The sequence below is a fragment of the Phyllostomus hastatus genome, unplaced genomic scaffold (assembly GCF_019186645.2).
Source record: "Phyllostomus hastatus isolate PE091 unplaced genomic scaffold, TTU_PhHast_1.1 phas_contig_1, whole genome shotgun sequence".
NCBI lineage: Eukaryota > Metazoa > Chordata > Mammalia > Chiroptera > Phyllostomidae > Phyllostomus > Phyllostomus hastatus.
This window is the reverse complement of record NW_025333498.1, coordinates 36,913,875-36,939,651: the sequence shown is the minus strand read 5'-3', so window position 1 is coordinate 36,939,651 and position 25,777 is coordinate 36,913,875. Positions and strand designations below refer to the sequence as shown.

Here is a 25,777-nt window from a genome sequence, read left to right as displayed (position 1 = left end):
ATCTGTTTATGATATTAAATATATACTACATGAATTATTCTTATTAAAACAGTATTCATTTTCCTCCTAGCACTGGCTATAATTTCAGTGGTTAAGAAAGAACATATTTCTGGAGGTTTCTTTTTATTATTATTGATTTAGCGAGAGAAAGAGAGAGAAACTTTGATTTGCTGTTCCTCTTAGTTGTGCATTCATTGATCAATTCTTATATGTGCCTTGACTATAGATAGAATCCACAACCCTGGCTGTATTGAAATGACACTCTAACCAATTGAACAGCCCGGCCAGGGCCATTATTGGAGGTTTTAGAGTGCCTCATTGGTTTGGTCTAATTTGATTTGCCTTACAACAAAAAGTAACTGAAAAAGGTTACATAAGTGAATGTTTCCTGTGTTTTTACTGTTCACAGTAAGACACTTCACACTCATTAAGTTTCCTATGCTTTTTTCAAATAAAGCAATATTTGTTTTATTTTAACAGTGGTTGTCATTTAGGCAACCATCTGCCAGCACACATTTTTATAAAACCTTTCTCCAGTGATTCCAATGAGTTTTGCCAAACTGTTCACAAAAGTAGTCTATTACTGTAATTCTGATATCTAATCACTTTTCCTACCCAAAGGCTAGTGTTTAACCTCATTCCCTATTCCCTTTCTATAAAATATGGTTCATGATGTCACATTTTGGAGTGGATTTTTATAAAATTTATTCAATTTTTATTAATTTTACATAAATTATTCACTCCAAATTTATATGTACCCATTTATTATTGAAACCAAACTTTTAACTAAATCAATTGATCAAGTCTACCTAAAACTTTTACATTTATTGTTATTGTTTGCCATTTCACGATATGTTGTTTCAATTGCCAAGTAAACGGCATACGGTACATGTGTATGAAGATTCACATGTGGTGGTGTTTTAAAGGATAAGACAAAAATAAGACTCCCTAAAGATTCTGGCAGTTGCATACTCCTAGAAATTATTTTAGCATTTGTAAGCTGAAGAATGAAAGACTTTAAAGGAAGTATTCAATCAGCCTCATGCATGGTATAGGCTGGCTGGAAAGTCATCATGCCTGCAATTAGACACCTTCATCATCAATCACCAATTACAGCAGATGAGAAGACAGAAGCTAATGATGTCAGTCCTGACAATTGCCAAACACATTTAGCAGAGGTGCGTCAACTGATTGAATTGCCAGAGAACTGTGAGTATTTCAATAAATTTCTCTTCTAGTTGGAAAATGAAAGTGGGAAAAAAATCACCCCAAAACTATCACAACAGAAATATTTGTAAATAAATATTTGAAGTAGAGTTTTATTGTAGGAATCAGGAACTAAAGGGGTTTTGTTGTTGTTCATTCATTTGTTTGTTTTTTAAACTTAGACAAACCAAAGCTAGTAGAGGCAAATGAAAATAATGTGACTAAATTATGGAACTTGAAAAATAGAGTAAGGAATAGATAGCCAGGAAATTTGCATGGAAAACCAATTTCACTGTCTGAATGAAAAATTAGACTGGCATAACAATGGAAACAAATCCTAGTGGATGAAACCACAGTGGAATTGTTTTGTGTCAGGTCACATCTGCTCAGTCCAGAAAACCACTGAGGATACTAGTTCATAGTAAATACCTTTTTGTTTGGGCTGCCATGAGGACCATGCAAATGAACTCCCTTAATACAATCAGCAAATTTGTTTTTAAAAAAACACTAAAGTGATTAAATCATATTTAAATTTTAAAAGGAAAAGCAGCTTTTTTAAAGAAACCTACTAAAACTGTGTAAATCTAGATTCTATGTCTTATACTGGATATGCTTTATAGTGGAAACCCGCCTGCATTTAGAAATAAAAATAACATTCTGTGAATACAATTAAAAAAGAGAGATTGGCTAGATATGGATATTTTATCCTTGAAGCAACATTTGAAATGAAAAACTGATGTACAAAGCAATATTAATAATACTAATGTATAGCAGCTCACATTCATCATGAGCCTGTTATATTTTAGTCCCTGAGCTGTGCTCTTAACATCATTATCTCATGGGCAGATATTGTGCAAAATGCATCAGCAAGCATACTGCTAGTAAATTAAGAAAGCACTTGCTTGATGGAAAGAAGAAAAGACAAAAGAAAAAAGACTGGAGCAAACTTAAGGTCAAACAAAAAGTCAAAGCATATGACTTGGCCCTCAGTCAATGAAAAAAAAACAAAACAGTAAAGCAAAGGAGAGTAGGATGGAGTAATTTGGAGTGAGGGAAATGTTTTTGAAGGAATCCGTGGGGTATGTTTTCACACTGTCCTGGTTGCCTAAGGTGTGCTATGCAAGAAAAATAACAGCATGTAAGAAGACCTCTCCTCTGGGGTATGACCCTCCGGTCACCATGAGAGCCATAGTCAGCCCACAGGTTGTAGGCTGGCAAGCAACTCTGGTGCCCCACTGCTAACAAAACTCCAAAGAACAAAAAAGTAAGACCAGCAACATATGAATTTTATTAATCCTTACACTGGTGTTTTTTCTGCACTAGGCAGGAAGGGGCGGGGTTCCTATTTCTGACAAAACCCAACTCAAAAGGCCATAGTTAAACATTCCTCTTATTTACCAGCTTAACTGAGTCCCCCAGCTCTCCTCACTAGGATTCAAAAAACTTTCATAAAATGATGCATTTTATGCCTTCCTTGATCATATAAGCCACAAATGGTTAACTCTAGGTTAATTTTACACCAGCCCCTTCCTGTAACTTCTTAACAGTGCAATGTTAGAATTCATGTGTATGTGTGCACATGTACACACATTTGTTGACCTAAAAAACATCCAGAATTATAGAGAATTTTTATTAGTTTATTTGAGCCAAACTGATGACAATTGTGGGGAAGCAAAATCTCAATAGATTTAGAAAATGCTCCAGAGAATGACAGCTTTGCACTTTGTTTTATACATCAGAATCAAAGGGAAAGATGTAATGGAGTTGCATGAAATCCACTGGTGATAGATTAAGGAGGTGGGAGCAGGCAAAGCTGGGAAATCTCTGAGACTGAAGAAAAAGTAAAATGGATAGACACATACCTCTTTTACATTGTTGTGTATAGGATAGTTAATGTTAACATTTACAGCACAGAGAGTAGTATGTAGAGAACAAGGTAACAACAAGAGGTTCTCTTGTCTTGCCCTCTAGTGAAAGATTGTGCTCTGAGGGGTCTGTAAAGGGGATATTACTCTGATATGAGTATATTACCAATGGTATGTTATTGTACATGCAAAAAAGCAATGGAAAGGCTAAGTTAGGGTAAAGATTGATCTTTGTTAAGGAAGATACTGGCCTAGGACATGACGACCTGCCATGACTCACTTTTAGTTCGGAAGTTTTAATTTCAATCATCAGGCTTTAGATCTCTAAGTATCTTGCCCATGATGCAAGACTGTCCCAAACTTGTCAGCTTTAATATGTGGCCCCTGTTTTACCCACAGTGTGTGACAGAAGCCAAGGGAGCCAATGTTTGAGGACTAAAAATCTAATTGCCAAGTCTCGTTTCTGATCTCTCTTTCCTAATAGAAATAAAAGTTTGATCTGGGGTGTTCTTTTTTTCTTCAGTTGTTACCTGTTTCTAATATAGTTTCATGTGTAGGTATTCTATTATAAGAAAATTTTATTATAAGAATTTAAATGTACATTTGGGAGTCCTAATGGAAGCGAGCAACAACTTACTCATTCAACTAATTGAACAGCTGAGAAATATAAAAGTTTGTTATATCATTTAGAATTTATTTTACTTATAAAAAAAATTGCAACTCAAACCACCTTTAACAATAAAGGAATATATTCCCTCAAGTACTTGAATAATCAGAACAGAAGGTTTGGGTTTCCAGCAAGAGTTGACCCAGCAATGTCATGAAGAACCCAGTGTCGATCTATCACCAGAGGCTGTCTTGCATGGCGCCTGCCTCATCCTCTGGCTGGCTCCTGATCCAGGATGGCTGCTGCTATCTAGCTATTAATATAGGCTACAGGCAGAACTTCACTTTCTTCCTTCAAACATGAATACAAAAGTTTTGGGCATCAAAGTGAATGAACCAATTCAGGTCAAATAACTGCCCTAAATCAATCACTGTGGTCAGGGGGACAAGACTTGGTAGAGGGCTCACCTTACTCCAAGTTACTTCATTGTCCAGGTTGTGTCAGGACTGCATCAGAATTCAATGATGCACAGCAGTAGTTGGCAACACATTACAGAGGCTAAGATGAAGGAATTTTACCAAAGTAAAATTTGCCTTTAATGTAAAAATAAAGATGTATGTTTGTTCTTTGAATATGGAAAGATGCAAAATTTTGTATCTGTATCATTTAAATGTAGATCATTCAGATGTTATTAGTCTATCTTTGCTCAATATAGGGTTCTCCTAAGAATCCCCAAAGCAAGTCTAACTGATTACTCTTGAGAATACAAAGGGTGAAGAGCTCAAGAACTTGTATTTTGCTGCCAAACATTTGGGCCAAATTTGTTTGACCAAAGAAGAAACACAATAATAGTAAAATCAAATAGAAACATCACTACTCATGATGTTTTTCAACTTCACTGAGTGTACAATAGCAACAACAACAAGGAAAAAAATCAGAGACTTGTGGCCAATATGGAGGCATAAGTAGATACACTTTGCCTCCTCACACAACCAAAAGAATGACAATAACAAATTTAAAAACAAAAAACAACCAGAACTGCCAGAAAATCAAACTATATGGACATCCGAGAACCAAGGGGTTAAAGAATAAATATTCACCCAGAACTCTAGAAGGGGTGGAGACGGGCAACCAGGGTGGAGAGGACTCATGGTAAGGTGGTGGCTGGAGAACCTGCGTGGGTAAGGTGGCAGCTAGTGAAGTGGATGGTCCCACACTCACGTGCAGATAAGCCTGGAGGAACAACTGGGAAAAGAGACAGACTGCACAACCCAGAGTTTCAGTGCAGTGAAATAAAGCCTCAAAACCTCTGACTGAAAATACTTGTGGGGGTTGAGATGTCAGGAGAAGCTCTCAGCCTCACAGGAGAATTCATTAAAGAAATCCACAGGGTCCTAGAACATATGCATATCCACCCACCTGGGAATCAGCAACAAAAGGGCCCAATTTGCTTGTGGGCATTGGAAGAAGTGACTGAAAACCAGGGGAGAGCCAAGCAAGCAGCATCGTTCCTTCTCAAACCCCTCCCCCATATACAGTGCTACAACACAGACTTGTGGTTTGCCCCACCCTGGCAAATACCTAAGGCTCCCCGCCTCACTACATAACAGGTGTGCCCAGATGAAAAAATATGTCCCAAGTGAAAGAACAAATTAAAGCTCCAGAAAAAAAACAACTAAGCAATGAAGAGATAGCCAACCTGTCAGATGCACAGTACAAAACACTGGTAATCAGGGTTCTCACAGAATAGCTCACAGGGTGCTTCACAGGTTGACCATGGTCACAAAATAGAGCAAAACGTGAAGGCTATAAAAAATGAAATAAAGGAAAATGAATAGGGAACCAACAATGAAGGGAAGGAAATGACTCAAATCAGCAGTTTGGAGCAGAAGGAATAAATAAACATTCAACCAGAACAGAATGAAGAAAAAAGAATTCAAAAAAAAATGAAGAGAGGCTTAGGAAACTCTGGGACAACCTTAAATTTTCTAACATCTGAATCATAGGGGTGCCAGAAGAAGAGAAAGAGCAAGAAATTGACAACTTATTTGAACAAATATGAAAGAGAACTTAGCTAATCTGCAAAGGAAATAGACTTCTGGGAAGTCCAGGAAGCTCAGAGAGTCCCAAAGAAGTTGGAGCCAAGGAAGCACACAGAAAGGTACATCATAATTACATTACCCATGATGAAAGATAATGAGAGAATCTTAAAAGCAACAAAAGGAAAAGGAGACAGTTACTTTCAAAAGAGTTACCTCCCATAAGACTATCAGCTGATTTCTCAAAAGAAACCTTATAGGCAAGAAAGGGCTGGAAAGAAGTATTCCAAGTCATGAAAAGCAAAGACCTTCATTCAAGATTACTCTATCCAGCAAGGCTATCATTTAGAATGGAAGGGCAGATACAGTGCTCCCCAGATAAGGACAAGTTAAAGGAGTTCATCATCACCAAGCCCTTATTATATGAAATGTTAAAGGGACTTATCTAAGAAAAAAAAAGACAAAAAATACAAACAGTAAAATGGCAACAAACTCATGACTATCAACAACTGAGCCTAAAAAAAACAAAAACAAAAATGAACAAAGCAAACAACTAGAACAGGAATAGAATCACAGAAATGGGGATCATGTGGAGCATTATCATTAGGAAGGGGGGAGAGGGGAATGCGGGAAAAAGTACAGGGAATAAGAAGCATAAATGGTAGGTACAAAATAGACAGGGGGAGGTGAAGAATAGTTTAGGAAATGGAGAAGCCAAAGAATGTATATATATGACCTATAGACATTAACTAAAGGGTGGAAGGAATCCTGGTGTGAGGGAGTTGCAGGATGGAAGGGAATCAAGGGGAGGAAAAAAATGGGGCAACTGTAATAGCATAATCAATAAAATATACTTCTTAAAAAATCAAAAGAACAGCATTTCCTATCTAACTAGCATTGCTAGCTTTTTAGTGAAAAGAAAGAAATAAGTGAAGGGAAAACATAGCTAAAATTCCAGACCAAAATAAATTTCATGCTTGTCTTTATATGCATTTGTACAACTTTTAACAAAAAATTATGTAAGAATATACACTGTATAATATAAAATATATATTTAGATAATCCTGGCCTAAGTATTATATGAGAAATGAGTAAATTCTCATATAATAGAATTATTTTGTTTTTACTTTCATAATCAAATTAATGAGAGATTTTAAGTTTATATGTAGTAAAATCTATAAAAAAAATGTGAACTAAGAAAGGCACTCTGTGAGCTTAAACAGAGAAGTAAATACAACAGCAAGAGAAGGACTAAGATGTTTGGTCATATACAAAGGCATTGAATAGCTTTTTTAAAATGTCTTTATGAAAATTTAGAGTAAGATATTTGATTGCCACATATAATATACAAAGAATACCACACAAAGAAAATACACCTAAATTACTTCTACTGGCTTTATATTTTGTTTTCTATGATTCATTTAACTTACTTTATATCAACTTTGATTAGATTCCTGCATCTTGGAATCTGTAGATTCTGAAGATGGTTCCCTTGGTCATCAGCACTCAAGTATGCACAGCCAGCAGCGACCTGGCCTTGAGAAAGCATAATGACTTCAATGAGTGGGCACTCAATTAGAAATTTTACACATGGTGATATGCTTAAGCAATTAGGTGTGTCCTTAGCTAGGAGGCTCTGCTTTTAATATGACAATGAAATTGACTGTGTCACTTCAACCTTCTAATGGCTTGGGGCAACACCACTCATTGCATATCACCAAAAGGGAAAGAACATGGCTGCAGGCTGACTTGAATTTGTGTTCTGGATCAGCTATAATTATATGGATGTGATTTATTGGTTTTCTATCTACTGCTTTCTGTTTACACTGTAATTCAATTTGTTTCCCTCCTGAAACTCCCAAAGTGAATTGTTCTAAAGTGATGTGTGATTAACTCTTATGGATAATTTTGTCAGTGATCAAAAACTCATTTAAATGCATAATGCATAGGAGTCCCCCCATAATTATTTGATCTAGAATATTGTTAACACTGCTTTTCTTTACCACTGCCCCCACCATCTGATGTTTGAGAAACAGGCTCACAAGGTAGAGGAAATCTCTCTTGGAGGTTTTATTGCATGAGTATCCCAAAATGATGTATAGCAGATCTTCATTCATTGTTTCATTCAATATCATTCTTTTATAACATTGACAAGATGCCATAGGAAATTAACTCTTATTTATATTAATTAGCTTATGGTAAAGTTGGTTTTGTTATATGTCATTTTGCTTGAAGTTACAGAACCTATTGGTGATGTTATGTGATAACTTATTATACCATGGTTGAGTCAGCCAGAATTCTACAGACATCTAATAGTTCTTGACATCACTAAGAAAAATTATATTATGAAAAATGACTTCGCACACATATCCATGATGGTAGAGGAGTAAGTGGATGCTACACTAACCCCAAGAACCAATCTGGAATTACAACTAAACTGTAGAGAAATCATCATGAATAACCAACTAAACACTAGCTGGAAATGTGCCTTATAACCAAAAACAGACAGAAGAAAACACTTCACCACAACAGAGCTCATAAGGAGTATGAAGGATGCACAAGAGGGCTGGCTGGTCTCCCCCAGGTGGCAGCTGAGGTTCTGGAGAGATATTTCAGAAGATTTTCCCTGAGAAGTGTGCAGTCTAAATCCTGAGCTGGGCTACCCAGCCTACAGCAACAGGGCCAAAAAGGAACTCAGCAGCAGGGTTCCTGTCTGTCAGGATGAGACAGCTGGAAACAGAGAGAGCCTTTAAAGGACCAACACACAAAATTTCATTTGAAGCCACTTATCCTGGGCTCTGGCAAAGAGAGGAAAGAGTAGACTAGAGACAATTGAGGATATTATGGGCTTGGTGACTCTGGAGAGAAAACTGAAGGAACAGTGTGGAGAAGGAGAAGGAGAGGGAGGAGGATAAGAAGAGAAAGAAGAAAATAGCCTGACAATAAAATAACACTAAACGCATATCTACCAAAAATCACCTTAAATGTAAATGGCTTAAATGCCCCAACCAAAAGACCAAGATAGCTGAGAGAGATCCATCTCAGTTCAAAAGATATACACAGACTAAAGGTAAAGGGATGGAAAAAGATATTTTTCATGTGAAAGGAAAAGAAAAAAAAGCTGGGGTACCAGTACTATGTCCAAAAAAATAGACTTTATAACAAAGGCTATAGTAAGAAACAAAGAAGGACACTACATAATGATGAAGGGAACAACCCAACAAGAGGGTATAACCCTAGTAAATATTTACACACTCAGCATAGGAGCACCTAAATATATGAAGCAAATCTTGATGGACATAAAGGAAGAGACTGAAGAAAATACAGTCACAGTACAGGATTTTAACACTCAAATGACTTCAATGGATGGATCTTCCAGGCAGAAAATCAATAAGGAGACAGCACCCTTAAATGACACACTACATCAAATGGATTTAATTGATATATTCAGAGCATTTCAACTCAAAGCAGCAGAATATACACATTTTTCAAGTGCACATGGAATGTTTTCTAGGAAAGACTACATGTTAGCAGACAGAACAAGTCTCAATAAATTTAAGAAGATTGAAATCATATCAAACATCTTTTCTGACCACAAAGCTATGAAAGTAGAAATCAATCACAAGAAGAACACTGAAAAGCACACAAATACGTAGAAGCTAAATAACATGATATTATACAATGAATGGGACACAGGATCGAAGAAGAAATCAAAAGATACATAGAAACAACTGAAAATGAGACACAACAATCCAAAATCTGTGGGACACTGCGAAAACAATCCTAAAAGGGAAATTCATAGCATTACCTGCCTATCTGAAAAATAAGAAAAAGCTCAAATAAACAATATAATTTCACACTTAAAGGAACTTGAATAAAGACAACAAACAAAACCCAAACTGAGTAGAAGGAAAGAATAAACAGCACAACAAAAATAAACAAAATCTAAAAAATTAGACCCTAGTCTAAAAAATTATACAAAAAAATCAAAGAATCAAAGAGCTGTTTTTTTAAAGATAAAGAAGATTGACAAACCTTTAAGCAGATTCATCAAGAAAAAAAGAAGCTTCAAATAAATAAAATCAGAAATGAAAGAGGAGAAATAACAACTGACATCAAAGAAATACAAAGGATTGTAAGAAAATATTTTGAACAATAATGTGGTAACAAACTGACAACTTGGATAAAATGGAGAAATTCCTAGAAACATACAATCTTCCAAAACTAAATTAGGAAGAATCAGAGAATCTGAATAGACAGATTACACCTAATGAAATGATGCAGTTAACAAAAAAATTCACAACAAACACATGCCCTGGACTGGATGGCTGCACAGGAGAATTTTACCAAACATTCTGAGAAGAACAAACACCTTTCCTTTTCAAACTCTTTCATAAAATTCACACTGAGGGAAGCCTCCCAAACGCATTTTATGAGACAAACATTATCCTAATTCCAAAAACAGATAGACACTACAAAGAAGGAAAATTGTAGGCCAATATCTCTGATGAATATAGACACTGAAACCATCAACAAAATATTCCAAACTGAACACAGCAATGCATCAAAAGGATCATGCACCATGACCAAGAAGAATTTGATCCAGGAATGCAAGGTTGGTACAACATGCACAAATCAAAAAATGTAATTTGCCACATAAACAAAGTGGAGGATAAAAAACACACATTCATATCAATAGATACAGAAAAAATATTTTCTAGAATCTAGCACCCATGTATGATAAAAACTCTCAGCAAAGTGGGATTGGAGAGAACATCCCTAAACATAAAAAGGGCCACATATGACAAACCTACTGCCAGCAACATACTCAATGGGAAAAACTACAAGCATTCCCATAAGGTTGGGAACAAGACAGGGATGTCTGCTCTCACCTTTCTAATTCAACATAGTACCAGAAGTCCTAGCCATAGCAATCAGACAAGAAGAAGAAATAAAAGGCATCCAAATTGGAAAGGAAGAAGTAAAATTGTCTTTATTTGCAAATAACATGATACTGCACATAGAGAATCCCAAAGATACCACCAGGAAACTACTATAACCAATAAATAAATTCAGCAAAATAACAGGATACAAAATTAATATCCAGAAATTGGTTCATTTTTATATGTCAACAATGAACTAACAGAAAGGGAAATTAAAAAAACAATATCATCGCCCTGGCTGGCGTAGCTCAGTGGATTGAGTGCGGGCTGCGAACCAAAGCATCGCAGGTTCGATTCTCAGTCAGGGCACATGCCTGGGTTGCAGGCCATTGCCCCCAGCAACCACACATTGATGTTTCTCTCTCTCTCTTTCTCCCTCCCTTCCCTCTCTAAAAATAAATAAATAAAATCTTTAAAAAAAAATTTAAAAAAGCAATATCATCCACAGTTGCTTCAGAAAGAATAAAATACCTAGGGATAAACTAAGCAAGGATGTAAAAGACCTGTACTCAGAAAATTATAAGACACTGAAGAAACAAATTGAAGAGGAGACAAATAAGTGGAAACACATACAATGTTCATTGAAATATTACATCATTAAAATGTCCATACTGCCAAAAACAATCTGTAGATTCAACAAAATTCCTATCAAAATTCCAATGACATATTTCACAAAGCTAAAACAAATATTTCAAAAATTTATATGGAACCACAGAGTCCCACATAGCAACAGCAATCCTGAGATAGAAGAACAAAGTTAGACGAATCATGCTACCTAATATCAAACTATATTATAAGGCCATAGTAATCAAAACAGCATGGTACTGGCATAAAAACCAGCAAACAGATCAATGGAAAAGAATAGAAGGCCTAGAAATAAAGTCACATCTTTATAATCAATTAATATTTGACAGGCGAAGCAAGCACATACAATGGGCTAAAGATAGTTTATAATAAATGATGTTGGGAAAATTGGACAGAAATGTGCAGAAAAAGGAAATTAGACCACCCTACCCCACACATAAGAATAAATGCAAAATGCATCAAAGATTTTGACATTGCTTGCAGCTATATGTTTTTTTATATATCTTCCCAGGCAAGGGAAACAAAAGAATAAAATAAACAAATGGAACTACATCGAACTAAAAAGTTTCTGCACAGCAAAGGAAATCATCAACCAAATCAAAAACTCACAGAATTGGGGAATGTATCAAATGTATTGCTGATACACCTGATAAGGGGTTAGTATCCAAAATTTATAAAGTACTTACAAAGCTCAATACCAAAAAAAAACAAATAATCCAATTAAAAAATAATCACAGAACCTGAATAGATACTCTGCAAAGAGGACATACAGATGGCCAATAGACATATGAAAAGATGCTCAACATCACTAATCATCAGAGAAATACAAATCACAACCACAATGAGATACCATCTCACACCTGTCAGAATGGCTATCATCAATAAATCAAAAACAACAAATGCTGGTGAAGATGTGGAGAAAGGGGAATCCTCTTGCACTGTTGGTGGGAATGCAGATTGGGGCAGACACTGTGAAAAACAATATGGAGATACATCAAAAAAATTAAAAATGGATCTGCATTTTGATCCAATGATCCCACTCCTGGGAAAATATCTGAAGGAATACAAAACACTAACTTAAAAGAACATAAGCATCTCTATGTTCATTGTGGCATTATTTTTAATCATCAATATATGGAAACAGCCCAAGTGTCCATCAGTCAATGAGTGGATACAGCAACTATGGGGCATTTACACAATGGAATACTACTCAGCCATATAAAAAAATAGAAAGTTTTACCCTTTTTAACAGTTTGGATGGACCTGGGGAAAATTATGCCAAGTGAAATATGATTTCACTCATATGTGGAATCTGATGAACAAACCAAACTAGCAAGGAAAATGGAGAGAGACTCAAAGATGGAGAGCAGATGACAGCTAGTGGGGGTTGAGGGGTAGAGATTTGAGCAAAAAGGCAAAAAGACTCAGGGACATAGACAACAGTGTGGTGATTGCTGGGTGGTGGGAGGTATAATGGGACTAAATGGTAATGGAGAAAAATACAGTAAAGATTAAATTAAAAGTAACAAGAAAAATGGCTTGTCTTACTACAAAGTGGAAATGGCAGCTGCCCACACTTGACCAAACCTGCCACATACTTCCTTATTAGGAGTCACAATTATTGGACACCTGTGCTGGGCACTGGCAAAGCAGTGGTGGGTAAGACAGAACATACCCTTTCCAGTTTTAGGAACCACGCGATTCATTAGTTCCTGCCCCCCTGACTACCTCATCTCACCCAACCCCATCCCTCTTGGCTATCCATTGTGTATCTGTCCCATTTTTGAATTTTTCAGTCTTCACCCAAGTTTGTTGTGCAAGCAAGTTCAATATATATTTCTGATTTGAAAAGACATTGGTTTGCAGGTGATTGAAATAGCTCCTGTCTCACCCTATCAATGTAAAAGTATATAATTAAAAAATGACTTTTTTCAGATTGTAAGAGCAATACCTAATTATTGAGAAAAGCATGGAAAACACAGAGTACAATAAAAAATAAAATAATCCCTTGCAATCCAACTTTGAGAAAATCACAGTAAGCTTTATGTATTTTCTTTTAAAATTTTATTTTGCCACATTTGCTCCTTTTTTCATTAATTGTAATAAATATTATCTTATATATTTAAAATTACTCTTAAAGTCATCTTACTGATTAATACTTCACTGTGTATATTTTATCATCCTTCAAAAATTACTATAATGCAAAACAATCCATTTTAAAAGAACAGAAAATGTCATTATTTTTGTGCAATGTTTTTAGTGAAAGGTAGAAAAATAGAAAAATGGAATGTCAACTCTTTTTTTTCAAGTGCTTTCTTTTTCTAAGCTACCAAGATACAGTCATTTTTTGTTAACTTCTCTTGCCTTGGCATCTGTATAATGTCTGTTGAGGCCCACCTCTGACATTTATGATTGTAGATATAATGCAGATGGCAGGAAGGAGGCATAGGGCAGACAGCTAGTTCATATCTGCTATCTGCCCTGGGGAGCTAATTTGCTCCATCTTCTTGAAGGTAGTCCAAAGCTGTGTAGTAAACAGTGTTTTAAGGTTTAAGGCATGGAGTACAGAAAATGGTAAAAATAACAAACAAACAAACAAATTGCTAGATGACAGGCTAGAAGGAAGGAAGGATGCATGGATAGATAGAAGGAAGGGAGAGAGGGAGGGGCTACCCTAAAATATGGCACCCTGACATATTAACTATTTTAAGCTGAAAAGTTTGAAAAAATGGCAGAAACAGAAAGAGCACTCTGGCCTTCTCCCCATCCCACTTCTTCCCTACAGCTGGTGAGGGGTGCCCTCAGCTGAGAGATGCTCTTCCTATACCTGTAAGAAAGGAGCATCCTTATCTCCAAAAAAAAAAGGAGGAGCCAAGAAAAATCCTTACTAAGGCCTTACTAAGTTTCTTCCTGATTCACATAAATTTTATATTAAATAAATTTGTATGCTTTTCCTCTGTTAATCTAGTTTTCTCAGTTTAGTTTTCAAATGTAGCCAGGTGCTCTAAGAAGATGCAGGAAAACATTTTCCTTTACCACAAAAGAAAAGAGAAAGACAGTAAATGAAGTATGGAAAGGAAAGGAGAGGGGGAGATGAGGAAACCACGGAAAAATGAAGTAAACAAATGCCAGCCATGACTCCAGAACTTACTTTCTGTGTTACCTTGAGCAATGTGGGGGTTAGCGGGCCAGCCCAGAGCAGTCAAAAATCAGCAAGTAACTTTTGACTCTACAGACAGCCCTTCACATCAGCAGATTCAACAGCAGATCCAAATCAGTATTTTCAAACCGCAGTTGTGAAACACGGGTGGGAATCTATGGTTGGACATGTGAAAATGCTGTTTTCTGTCAGAATAGCCAACTCTGTTTATTGGGAAAAAGACCTGTATATGTAAGTGAACCTTTGCTGTTCCAACCTGTGTTGTTCAAGGGTCAGCTGTACTCTTGTCTTCCACAGTCCTCACAACCTGCAGTTTCCTCAAATATACAAAGGACACAGTACAGTACCTATGAAATAGGGTTATTTTGAGGACTGTATGAATGGTGTTACATATCTGATACATAGTAAAAATAAGATATATGCTAATTATTACTATTTTTGCTATTATGAAAATGTTTTTATAAAAGGAAACAGCATTTGACTATGTGACTAGAATTGACATCTCTTCTGCAAGATAAATGTACCTGTGCAATTGATAGATAACTAAAAGGATTTTTTTAACCTGAACAATTACATAAAAACCTCTCAGTTTCATCCTTGGTCCTCTTGAAACAGTCACTTAAGTCCACTTGTTAAGAATGACATTTCCTGGGACTCATCATCTCTTTTTCCCATTGCAGAATTAGGAGAGATACAGTGGTGATCCCGAATTAACCACTTTTAGATTTATTTCTAAGTGATATTTATACAACCTAAATTTTGGGAAACTCTGAGACATCTTTACCTAGAACAAGTTTGAACTAAAATCTTTTTAGTAAATATTGCATTATTTGCTACAGCAGATTCAAAGTGAGGGCTGTTTACAAAATGTCAGTGGATAGGATGCATTCAAAATAGGCACTGTGAATTATTTACAGAATAGCTGGTATGAACTCAAGAGTACACCAAAACATTCTCTGAAATTATTGGAGAAGAGTTTCACCAATCAGAAACCAGTTGCCTCCATCCCAACCACCACCACCATCTGCCACCACACACACAATCAAGACCAGCCAGCAGAAAAACATCAACTTTTACCAATTTTGGTGAAGGAAAGTTAATATATATGGCATTGTAACATTACTCTCATTTTTTAAAAAGCAATTATTTCATAAATAATTTAAAAATATATTCTTCTAGAAAGTGTATCTTTGAGAGGGAATTATTGAATCAGAATTGCAAGGCTACATAGCACATTAGAGCACTTTGACTGTTAACCAGTATTACCCAGTGTCTAGAACTCAGGCTCAGGGACATGTTTGCCTTTCAAATGTTGGCTGTGTCTCCAGAGGGCATAGGCCAGGGACCTCTCTATGTCTTAGTTTCCTGGCTGTACTGTGGAAAAAACTATGCTACCTATCTCACAGGGCTTTTGTAAGGATTAAATAAGTCAATATGTATAAAATGCTTAGAATATCACTGACAAATACTACATACTTAGATGTTAATTATTACTTTTCATATCTAATACAACAGTCTTATTTTATAGCAGAGAAAACTGAGGACAAAGACACTCAATGATTTATCCAGGTCACACAAGAGAAACTCAGGACCAAGACCTAAGATTATAAACGCTGCATACATTTTCCCCCAATATCCTGCTGATTTATCAAGAAATAATTGTTTTTAATGATTCATACCTGAACCTCACCCATTGCCCTAAAACTTACAAACTACCAAATGAACAGTTAAAAAAGAATTTTGTGTCCCTGTGATATATCCAAAATTGTCACCATAGTAACCTCTGCTCAAAAATAAGATGATGATCTTTTCAATAACTTCATTCAGAAGGGAGTTTTACAAGTCTCATATTTTAGAGGTTTGAAAGCACATATCAGTATTAATGAAATATGGAATCTAATAAATCAGCTGCAGAAAATAAATTGTGGTGGTGCCCTGTTGTGGCTCATAATTGTGTTCTTTTCATGTATGCTAATTGTGCGGTCACCTATTGTAACATGGGCCTAATTTTATTCATAGACTTTTGTTCTTCCTCTGGGAAATGTACGGATGGCTCTGGCATGCGTATACTTCTTTTTAGAAACCTCTGAGACCACCAATCCATTTAGTTATTGTTAGTAATGACTTTGCTGAATGCATTAGACATTTTGCTGTTGTACAGCTCACTCTGGATTTGGATGTTTTGCTAGTGCTCAGTTAGAACTGTGCACCCTGTGGTCTCTTCTGGTTGTGCCTAAAAGACCCTGGGAATTTGCTGGCATACACATTAGTTTTCTTTTCCCATTCCAAACAGTTTGTATGGCTTCTCTATTTCAGCCTGTGGGTTACAACCTCCAAAGGTTGTAACCAGAGGTTGACCATTTGGCCACATGGTAATGCAAACCGAATGTGTTTTAGGTGCCTTTCCTAATCCTGATTCTCTCCTCATGCTTCATTTTGGTTCCTACTATTTCAGTGACCCACCTAGGCTTTTGTCTCCATAACAAATACCACACTTTTATCTTCTAATAGCCACAATAATGCTTTTCCTATGGCTGTAAATTATTGCCTTAGAGTTACTGTAGATAATAAAGCAAACTAAAGCATTAGAACAGTTCCTAACCCATAGTAAATGATATACAAGATTTATTAAATAAAAATAAACCTGTTAAACTAATTTACAATATTTTATATAAAGATTTATTTAAGAATATGTACTAAACCAAGGAAATTTTTTCTGTTTTTATTTAACTTGAGCTTACAAGGAGTTTTAGATGAAATAGCCTAAAAGGCAGAAATTTTCATACCGAGATTATAAAGTGGGCATTTTGGTAATTCTTTTTTTGTTGTTGTTAATTACTTCTTTTTTATTATTATTATTATTTTAATCATGTTCAAATACAGTTTTCTCCTTTTTACTCCCAATCCAGTCCCCCCTACCACCCTCCCCACTTCCCTCTCATTACCACCCTCCCCTTAGTCTATGACCATGTGTCCTTTAAGTTTGTTCCTGTGAACCCTTCCCACTGTCCCCTTAAATTCCCTCTTCTCTCCCCTCCAGTCACCATCAGCCTGTCCTCTATTTCAGTGTCTTTGGTTATATTTTGCTTGTTTCTTTGTTTTCTTATTTAGGTTCCTGTTAAAGGTGAGATCATATGGTATTTGTCTTTCACTGCCTGGCTTGTTTCACTTAGCATAATGTTTTCCAGCTCCATCCAAGCTGTTGCAAAGGGTAGGAGCTCCTTCTTTCTTTCTGCTGCATAGAATTCCATTGTGTAAATGTACTATAGTTTTTTGATCCATTCATTTACTGATGGGCATCTTGGTTGCTTCCAGCAGCTAGCTATTGTAAATTGTGCTGCTATGAACATTAGGATGCATAGGTTCTTTTGGATTGGTGTTTTAGTGTTCTTAGGATAGAATCCCAGCAGTGGAATTGCAGGGTCAAAAAGGCAGATCCATTTTGAGTTTTCTGAGGAAGATCCATACTGCTTTCCATAGTGGTTGTACCAGTCTGCAGTCCCACCAACAGTGCACTAGGGACCCCTTTTCTCCACAACCTCTCCAACACTTGTTGTTTGTTGCTTTGTTTATGATGGCCATTCTGACTGGTGTGAAGTGGTATCTCATTGTGGTTTTAATTTGCATCTCTCTGATAGCTAGCGATATTGAACATCGTTTCATGTGTCTTTGGATTTTCTGTATGTCCTCCTTGGAGAAGTGTCTGTTCAAGTCCTTTGCCCATTTTTAACTGGGTTACTTGTCTTCTTAGGGTAGAGTCGTGTAAGTTCTTTATATATTTTGGAGATTAAACCCTTGTCTGAGGTGTCATTGGCAAATATGTTCGTCCATAAAGTTGGTTCTCTTTTAATTTTGATACTGTTTTCTTTAGCTGTGCAAAAGCTTTTTATTTTGATGAGGTCCCATTTGTTTGTTCTTTCGTTTATGTCCCTTGTTCTAGGGGACACGTCAGTAAAAAAGTTTCTGCGTGAACTATCTGAGATTTTTCTACCTACGTTCTCCTCTAGGACTTTAATGGTGTCACGTTTTATATTCAAGTCTTTTATCCACCTTGAATTTATTTTTGTATATGGTGTAAGTTGGTGCTCAAGTTTCATTTTTTTGCACGTGGCTGTCCAGTTCTCCCAACACCATTTGTTGAAGAGGCTATTTTTACTCCATTTTATGTTGCTGCCTCCTTTGTCAAATATTAATTGACCCTAGAGACTTGGGCTTATTTCTGGGCTCTCTGTTCAGTTCCATTGGTCTATGTGCCTGTTTTTATGCCAGGACCAGGCTGTTTTGATTACAGTAGCCTTGTAGTATAGTTTAGTGTCGGGTATTGTGATCCCTCCTACTTTACTCTTCTTTCTCAAAATTGCAATAGCTATTCGGGGTCGTTTATACTTCCGTATGAATTTTTGAAGTGTTTGTTCTATGTCTGTGAAATATGCCATTGGTACTTTAATAGGAATTGCATTGAATGTGTAAATTGCTTTGGGTAGTATGGGACATTTTGATGATATTAATTCTTCCAATCCATGAACACAATATATGTTTCCATTTGTTTGTGTCTTCCTTGATTTCTTCCCTGAGTGTTATGTAGTTTTCTGAATACAGGTCTTTTACCTCTTTGGTTAGGTTTATTCCTAGATATTTTATTTTTCTTTTTGCTATTTCAAATGGGATTTTTTCCTTGATCTCTGCTTCTGCTGTTTCATTGTTGGTGTACAGAAATGCCTTTGATTTCTGGATATTGACTTTGTATCCCGCTGTTTTGCCAAATTCATTTATTAGGTCAAGCAGTTTTTTTGGTAGAGTCTATAGGATTTTCTATGTATAGTATCATGTCATCTCCAAACAGTGACAGTTTTGTTTCCTCCTTTCCGATTTGGATGCCTTTTATTTCTTTTTCTTGTCTGATTGCTGTGGCTAAAACTTCCAGTACTATATTGAATAGAAGTGGTGAAAGTGGACAGCCTTGTCTTGTTCCTGATCTTAATGGAAAAGGTTTTAATTTTTTGCCCATTGAGAATGATGTTGGCTGAAGGTCTCTCATATATGGCCTTTATTATGTTGAGGAATGCTCCCTCTATTCCCACTTTGCTGAGTGTTTTTATCATGAATGGGTGCTATACCTTATCAAATGCTTTTTTCTGCATCAATTGATATGATCATGTGGTTTTTTGTCTTTGCTTTTGTTTATGTGATGTATTACATTTACTGACTTGCAAATATTGAACCATCCTTGCATCCCTGGAATGAATCCCACTTGGTCATGGTGTAAAATCTTTTTAATGTATTGTTGGATGCAGTTTGCCAGTATTTTGTTGAGGATTTTAGCGTCAATGTTCATCAGTGATATTGGCCTGAAGTTTTCTTTCTTTTTTGGGTCTTAATTTGGTTTTGGAATTAGGATGATGTTGGCCTCATAAAAAGAGTTTGGGAGACTCTCATCTTTTTGGATTTTTTGAAATAGTCTCTGAAGGATAGGGGTTAGCTCTTCCTTAAATGCTTTGTAGAATTCTCCTGTGAAACCATCTTGCCCCGGGCTTTTGTGTGTTGGGAGTTCTTTGATTACTGCTTCAATTTCTTTTGTTGTTATTGGTCTGTTCAGGCTTTCTGCTTCTTTTGCATTGAGTTTTGGAAGATTATATTTTTCTAGAAATTTGTCCATTTCATCTAGGTTTTCAAATTTCTTGGCATACAGCTCTTTGTAGTAATTTCTAACAATCCTTTGTATTTCTGTGGTATCTGTTGTAATCTCTCCTCTTTCATTTCTGATTGTGTTTATTTGGGTCTTCTCTTTTTTTTCTTGATGAGTCTGCTTAAAGGCTTGTCGATTTTGTTTATCTTTTCAAAGAACCAGCTCTTGGATTCATTGATCCTTAGAATTGTGCTTTTAGTCTCTATGTCATTTAATTCTGATCTGATCTTGGTTATTTCCTTCCTTCTGTTTGCTCTGGGCTGCCTTTGTTGTTGTTCCTCGAGTTCTTGTAGACGTAGGGTTAGGTTGTTTGTTTGGAATGTTTCTAACTTTTTTAGGTGGGCCTGTATCACTATGAACTTCCCTCTCAGAACTGCCTTGGCTGTGTCCCATAAGTTTCGGGTTGTTGTGAGTTCGTTTTCATTTGTTTCCAGAAACCTTTTGATTTCTTCCCTAATATCATTCATGACCCATTCATTGTTTAATAGCATGCTATTTAATCTCCATGATTTTGAGTGTTTTTGTTTTTTTTCCTTTGGGTTGGTTTCTAGCTTCAGTCCCTTGTGGTCTGAGAAAATGTTTGGTATGATTTCAATTTTCTTGAAATTTCTTTGAGGCTTGTTTTGTGTCCTATCATGTGGTCTATCTTTGAGAATGTTCCGTGTACATTTGAAAAGAATGTGTATTTAGCTTCTTTTGGATGGAGGGCTCGGTATATATCAGTAAAGTCCATTTCTTCAAGGGTATTGTTCAATGCCACAATATCTTTGTTGATATTGTGTTTAGAAGATCTGTCCATTTTTGATAGTGGGGTGTTAAAATCTCCCACTATAATTGTGTTGCTGTCCATATCTTTCTTGAAGTCCTCTAAGATTTTCTGTATGTATTTCAGTGCTCCTATGTTGGGTGCATATATATTTACAATATTTATGTCTTCTTGGTGGATTCTTCCCTTGAGTATTATGAAGTGACCTTCTGGGTCTCTCTTTATGGACCTTTTTTGGAAGTCTACTTTGTCTGAGATGAGTATTGGTACCCTGGCTTTTTTTTCCTGTCCATTTGCTTGGAAGATTTGTTTCCAGCCCTTCACTTTCAGCCTGTGTAGGTCTTCTGTCCTGAAGTGGGTCTCTTGTAAACAGCCGATATGTGGGTCATTTTTTCTTATCCATTCAGCTATTCTATGTCTTCTGATTAGAGCATTTAATCCATTTACGTTTAAGGTTATTATTGATAGGTACTTATTCATTGTCTTTTATGTACATGTGTTCTTCTCTCTCTCTCTCTCTTCTTCTCTCCTCCTTAAAGCAGTCCTTTTAGAATGTCTTGCAGAGCTGGTTTGGTCGAGGTGTATTCTTTTAGACTTCTTTTGTCTGGGAAGCTTCTTATTTGGCCTTCTATCTTGATTGAGAGCCTTGCTGGATATAGTAGCCTTGGTTGCAGACCTCTGGTTCTCATTACCTGGAGTATTTCTTGCCATTCACTTCTGGCTTGAAGTGTTTCCATTGAGAAGTCAGCTGTTAGCCTTATTGGGGGCTCCCTTGTATGTTACTTCCTTCTTCTCCCTTGCTGCCTTTAAGATTCTCTCTTTGTCTTGAAATTTTGTCATTTTAATTATGATGTGCCTTGGGGTGGGTCTCTTTGGGTTCCTCTTGATTGGGACTCTCTGTGTTTCCTGGATTTGTGTGACTTTTTCTCTCATAAAATTAGGAAAGTTCTCCTTCATTACTTGTTCAACTAGATTTTCAATCCCTTGCTCTTCTTCTTCTCTTTCTGGTATCCCTATTATATGGATATTATTACGTTTGATATTGTCTTGCATTTCTCTTAATCCCTCTTCATTCTTTCTGAGCCTTTTTTCCTTTTCTTGCTCTTTCTGGATGCTGTTTTCTACTTTGTCCTCCAGCTCGCTAATCCGATCTTCTGCTTCATCAATCCTGCTTTTCATTCCTTCTACTGTGTTCTTCAGTTCAGAAATTGTATTCTTCATTTCCACTTGACCTTTGTTGAGAGTTTCTATTTCCTTTTTCATGTTTGTATAGTTTGCAGTGAGATTGATGTAGTTTCCCTCTAATTTCTGAAAGCTCATTGTGAGTTCATTGAACTTCCTGGTAATCATTGTTTTGAACTCACTATCTGATAGTTGAGTTGCCTCTATTTCCTTTAGCATTTTTCCTGAGGCTTCCTCGTTTCCCTTCAATTGGGGGTTGTTTCTTTGTTTTCTCATTGTTCGTGGGTTTCTTCTTGTTTCTTCTTGTTTGTTAATTTGAACTGTTCTGATTCCCTGTAATTATGGTGTGAACTTCTGTGGTAGAATATTTATGTCTTTATTGGTGCAATCTCCTTCGTGTATCCTGGTGTTCACAGCTTCCCCCTACTCTTTTTTGGGATCAGTTGGAGGAGTAAGGCAAAATGGTTTAAAACAGCAAGACAGTATACTATGATATTTACTTTAGCAGCCAATAGAGAAGAGATGGGTTATCCTTTGGCTCCTTATAGTGTTAATCATGATCCTCCACCCCACTATCCACGTTTTAGAAAGGATGGAAAGAAGGTAAGACTCTTATTGGGGCCAAGAGTATTGTTAGTTGGATCTAGAAAGCTGTGAGGCTGTGGGAGATCAACTTCTAAGGTAGGGTTGGACTAAAGATTAGTATATAGGAGTAGTGAGTAAAAGAATAGAGACAACCCGCACAATAGTATAGTTCAGAAAATTGCAAAGTGGGCTGAGATCAGGTAGGGGTATTGAGAAGCATTTACAATTGTATAGACTTTACTATTTACTATTTACTATAGACTTTACTATTACTAGCAGTAATAGTAAAGTGACAGTCTTGTGGCAGAATCAATGAGGTCTAGATAACAAGAATAAAGAGTATAGAACCTTGAGAGGTGTATTAATGGAACACAGATGAAGGATAGTAAATTATCAACACCTTGTGACTGAGATACCAGGGGGGAACCTACCAAATGACAGTATAACCAGCCAAGCAAAGAAGATTATACAGAAAGAAAAAGAATACCAAAATACTATTAAAATAAAAAATGTCGGAAAAGTGAGAAAAAGATAATACAAATTTACAGTAACTTGCAAGATTTTAAAAAAAGGAAAGAAAAGCAGAAGATGTAGTGCAGGAGAGATAAATTTGGAATGGAAAGAATAATATTAGGTTGAATGGAAGAGAAACATAAGGGATTGTGAGATAAAAATAATAAGAATTGAAAAAAAGTCACATAAAACACAAGATAAAATCAATCAACCAACAACAGCCAGAGAAACCAAACAAAACCAAAACAAACAAACAAACAAACAAACAAACAAATAAAAAAAAACCTCTTCTTGGTTTCTAACTGGCCAGACCAGTTTTTCTGATCTTGCTAGCTTCAGCTGGCTGAGGGGCCTTTGAAATGCTTCTCTCTCTCCCAGCCAGGTTTCAGCAAGTTGTCAGGTACCCTGGGCGCTCCAGAACACACTGGCGCGCTAGAGTCAGTCTTCCCGACGACGACGGTGCTCAAGCCCAGCCGTTTCCAGCTCCGTGTTCCCCGCCGAACCGCAGTCCGACCGGGTGTTGGTGCCTTTCTCGGCTCTCCCAGTGGGGCTGGCTGGAAATCTCTGAGCCACCACTGCAGGAACGCACCCAGCACCAAGTCCCTCCCGGGATCGCAGCTCAAGATTCCAGGATCGCAGCGCACGATTCCGGCCTCCCTATGGGGCGCGAGCCAAGCGCAGCCCAGGTTGTACTCTCCACCGACCTGCACTTCCACCGGACTAGAGGTGCCCCTCGTCCTGTCGGCTAGAGGCTCTCACTTCTCCCCGGTCTCTGGGAGGATGTTCATATTCCCTGGGCAATTTTTTCTCAGTCCAACTGGCCAATCTGTTCCTTCTAGCAACCCGTTCTCCTCTGGAGTTGCTCACCCCCGTATTCGGGGGAGGGAGGGAGCAGCGACTTCCCTCTCCCGGGAGCCCTGGGGCAGAGCCCGGAGCACCGGGTGGGCCTGGGGTCTGCGCACCCCCAGACCCTGCACTGACCCCTGGGACCCTTTTGTCCTGTATCAGACTCCTTACCGTCTGGTTTTCCAGTGAGTGCAATAATTTCTGATGTCCTGCTTTCAAAAGTGATTCAGCAACCCAGCCCACTTGCTCTGCTTCTCCATGGATCCGCGAGTTTCCCCGCTATTCACAGAAGCTGAGAAAAACGCTGCCTAGAGTAAAGCCACCATCTTCCCTCTTCTAATTAATTGCATTTTGGTAATTCTGAAAACATATTTTATAGCAGCTACGACTCCACTTAGTTTAGTCCCAGATTATACCCCACAGTGTGTGAGAGATACGCAGCATTGAGGCAGTAACACTTCTCAGTCTGTCTACTTTACTTTTTCACTATCATGGCCTCCCACATTTCCCTAGTTCTACTGGAGCTTGATTATCGAAACCTTACAAAGCTTCTCAAATGCAGTGAGAATAGATTCAAGTGACTCTGGTTCCTCTGCGATGCTTGTCTACATGAGACACGAGCCCAAACAGCAATGGAATCCCCGTGTCTGATGGGAACAAAATTTTTCCTAGTCAGATCCAGAATCCCAGTGGCTGTCAGGTTATTAAAAGGCAATAATAATTTACCCTTATGTACATAATTTTCTTTCAAGTATCATCAACTTCAGTTCATATCCATTGAAATTCTTGGAGTTCAGTCAACAAAAAGGTTCAGCAATAGAGATATCACAACCCCAGTGCTTTTTTCTTTAGGTCACACAAGAAAAAAGGAAAAACCATTGCCCCAATATCGCTACCCTCTTCTCCGCCAATCCATGTATTTCCCTTCTTCTGTCCAGGTGGGTAGACGCCCCCATCTGAGAAACCTTTGGTGAAAAGTCTCATCTGCACTGAGCACTTCACCCTGCACCGCTGCTCACTCACATAAGCTGATTTGGAGGCATAGCTTAAGCTGAGGATAACAAGGTTGGCTGCCAGTAACTGGTTGTTCACATAAGATATACACAGCCCTTCTGAAACTCCGTGATTCCTCAGTTAAATGAGGATAAGCTTACTCTCAGGGAGTAGTTGGTAGAAAACTTCCATCTCTCAAGGTAAGATATAAATGCAATATTTCTTGACTAGGTTGCAATTTAGTTCATTTCTGTTAGGTTCAATATTTAATTAAGTCCCTGAATGTTAGAGCTGGCAGGAACCCTACAGAATGTCTGGAGAAATATCTTCATTTTATAAATGAGAAATATGAAGCCTAAAAGATCAAATTAGTGTTCCTGCCTCTCACCATGCACTAGTGGGAAAGGTCTCTGGATAACCTATTCAGGAAAGCATTATGCTCAGTGCAAACAGGAAGATGAGAAAAACACAGTTTCTCCCATACAGAAGCTTTAGGTCTGAAGAGTTGGGTCTCTTAAGAGTTTAGCTAAGCTACTCCATGGTACTGCTGCCTTGACATCTATTTTGCAGGGGAGGTGAGGAACAAGTGGCGAGCAAGGACCTTAAACTAGTCTCTCACTCAAGTGCTTGCCCAAGATAACAGTTCACAGGATTATAAGCAAATTTAAGTCCCTGATATGACTTTCCTAACAGCCCTTTTGATCAAAAGTCTCCCCCACCACCCAGTGTCTTTCCTTTGTGCACTTCTTAGATAAGACTCCTGTGGGGCTTACCAAAGCTCTATTCTTTTGGTTTGAACTG

At 37.3% G+C, this 25,777-nt stretch overlaps 1 pseudogene; it reads left to right on the top strand.

Annotated features, from left to right (window-relative positions):
• Positions 1-1,073: 1,073 nt before the first annotated feature.
• Positions 1,074-25,777, top strand: part of LOC123824757 — a 64,781-nt pseudogene continuing 40,077 nt past the window's right edge.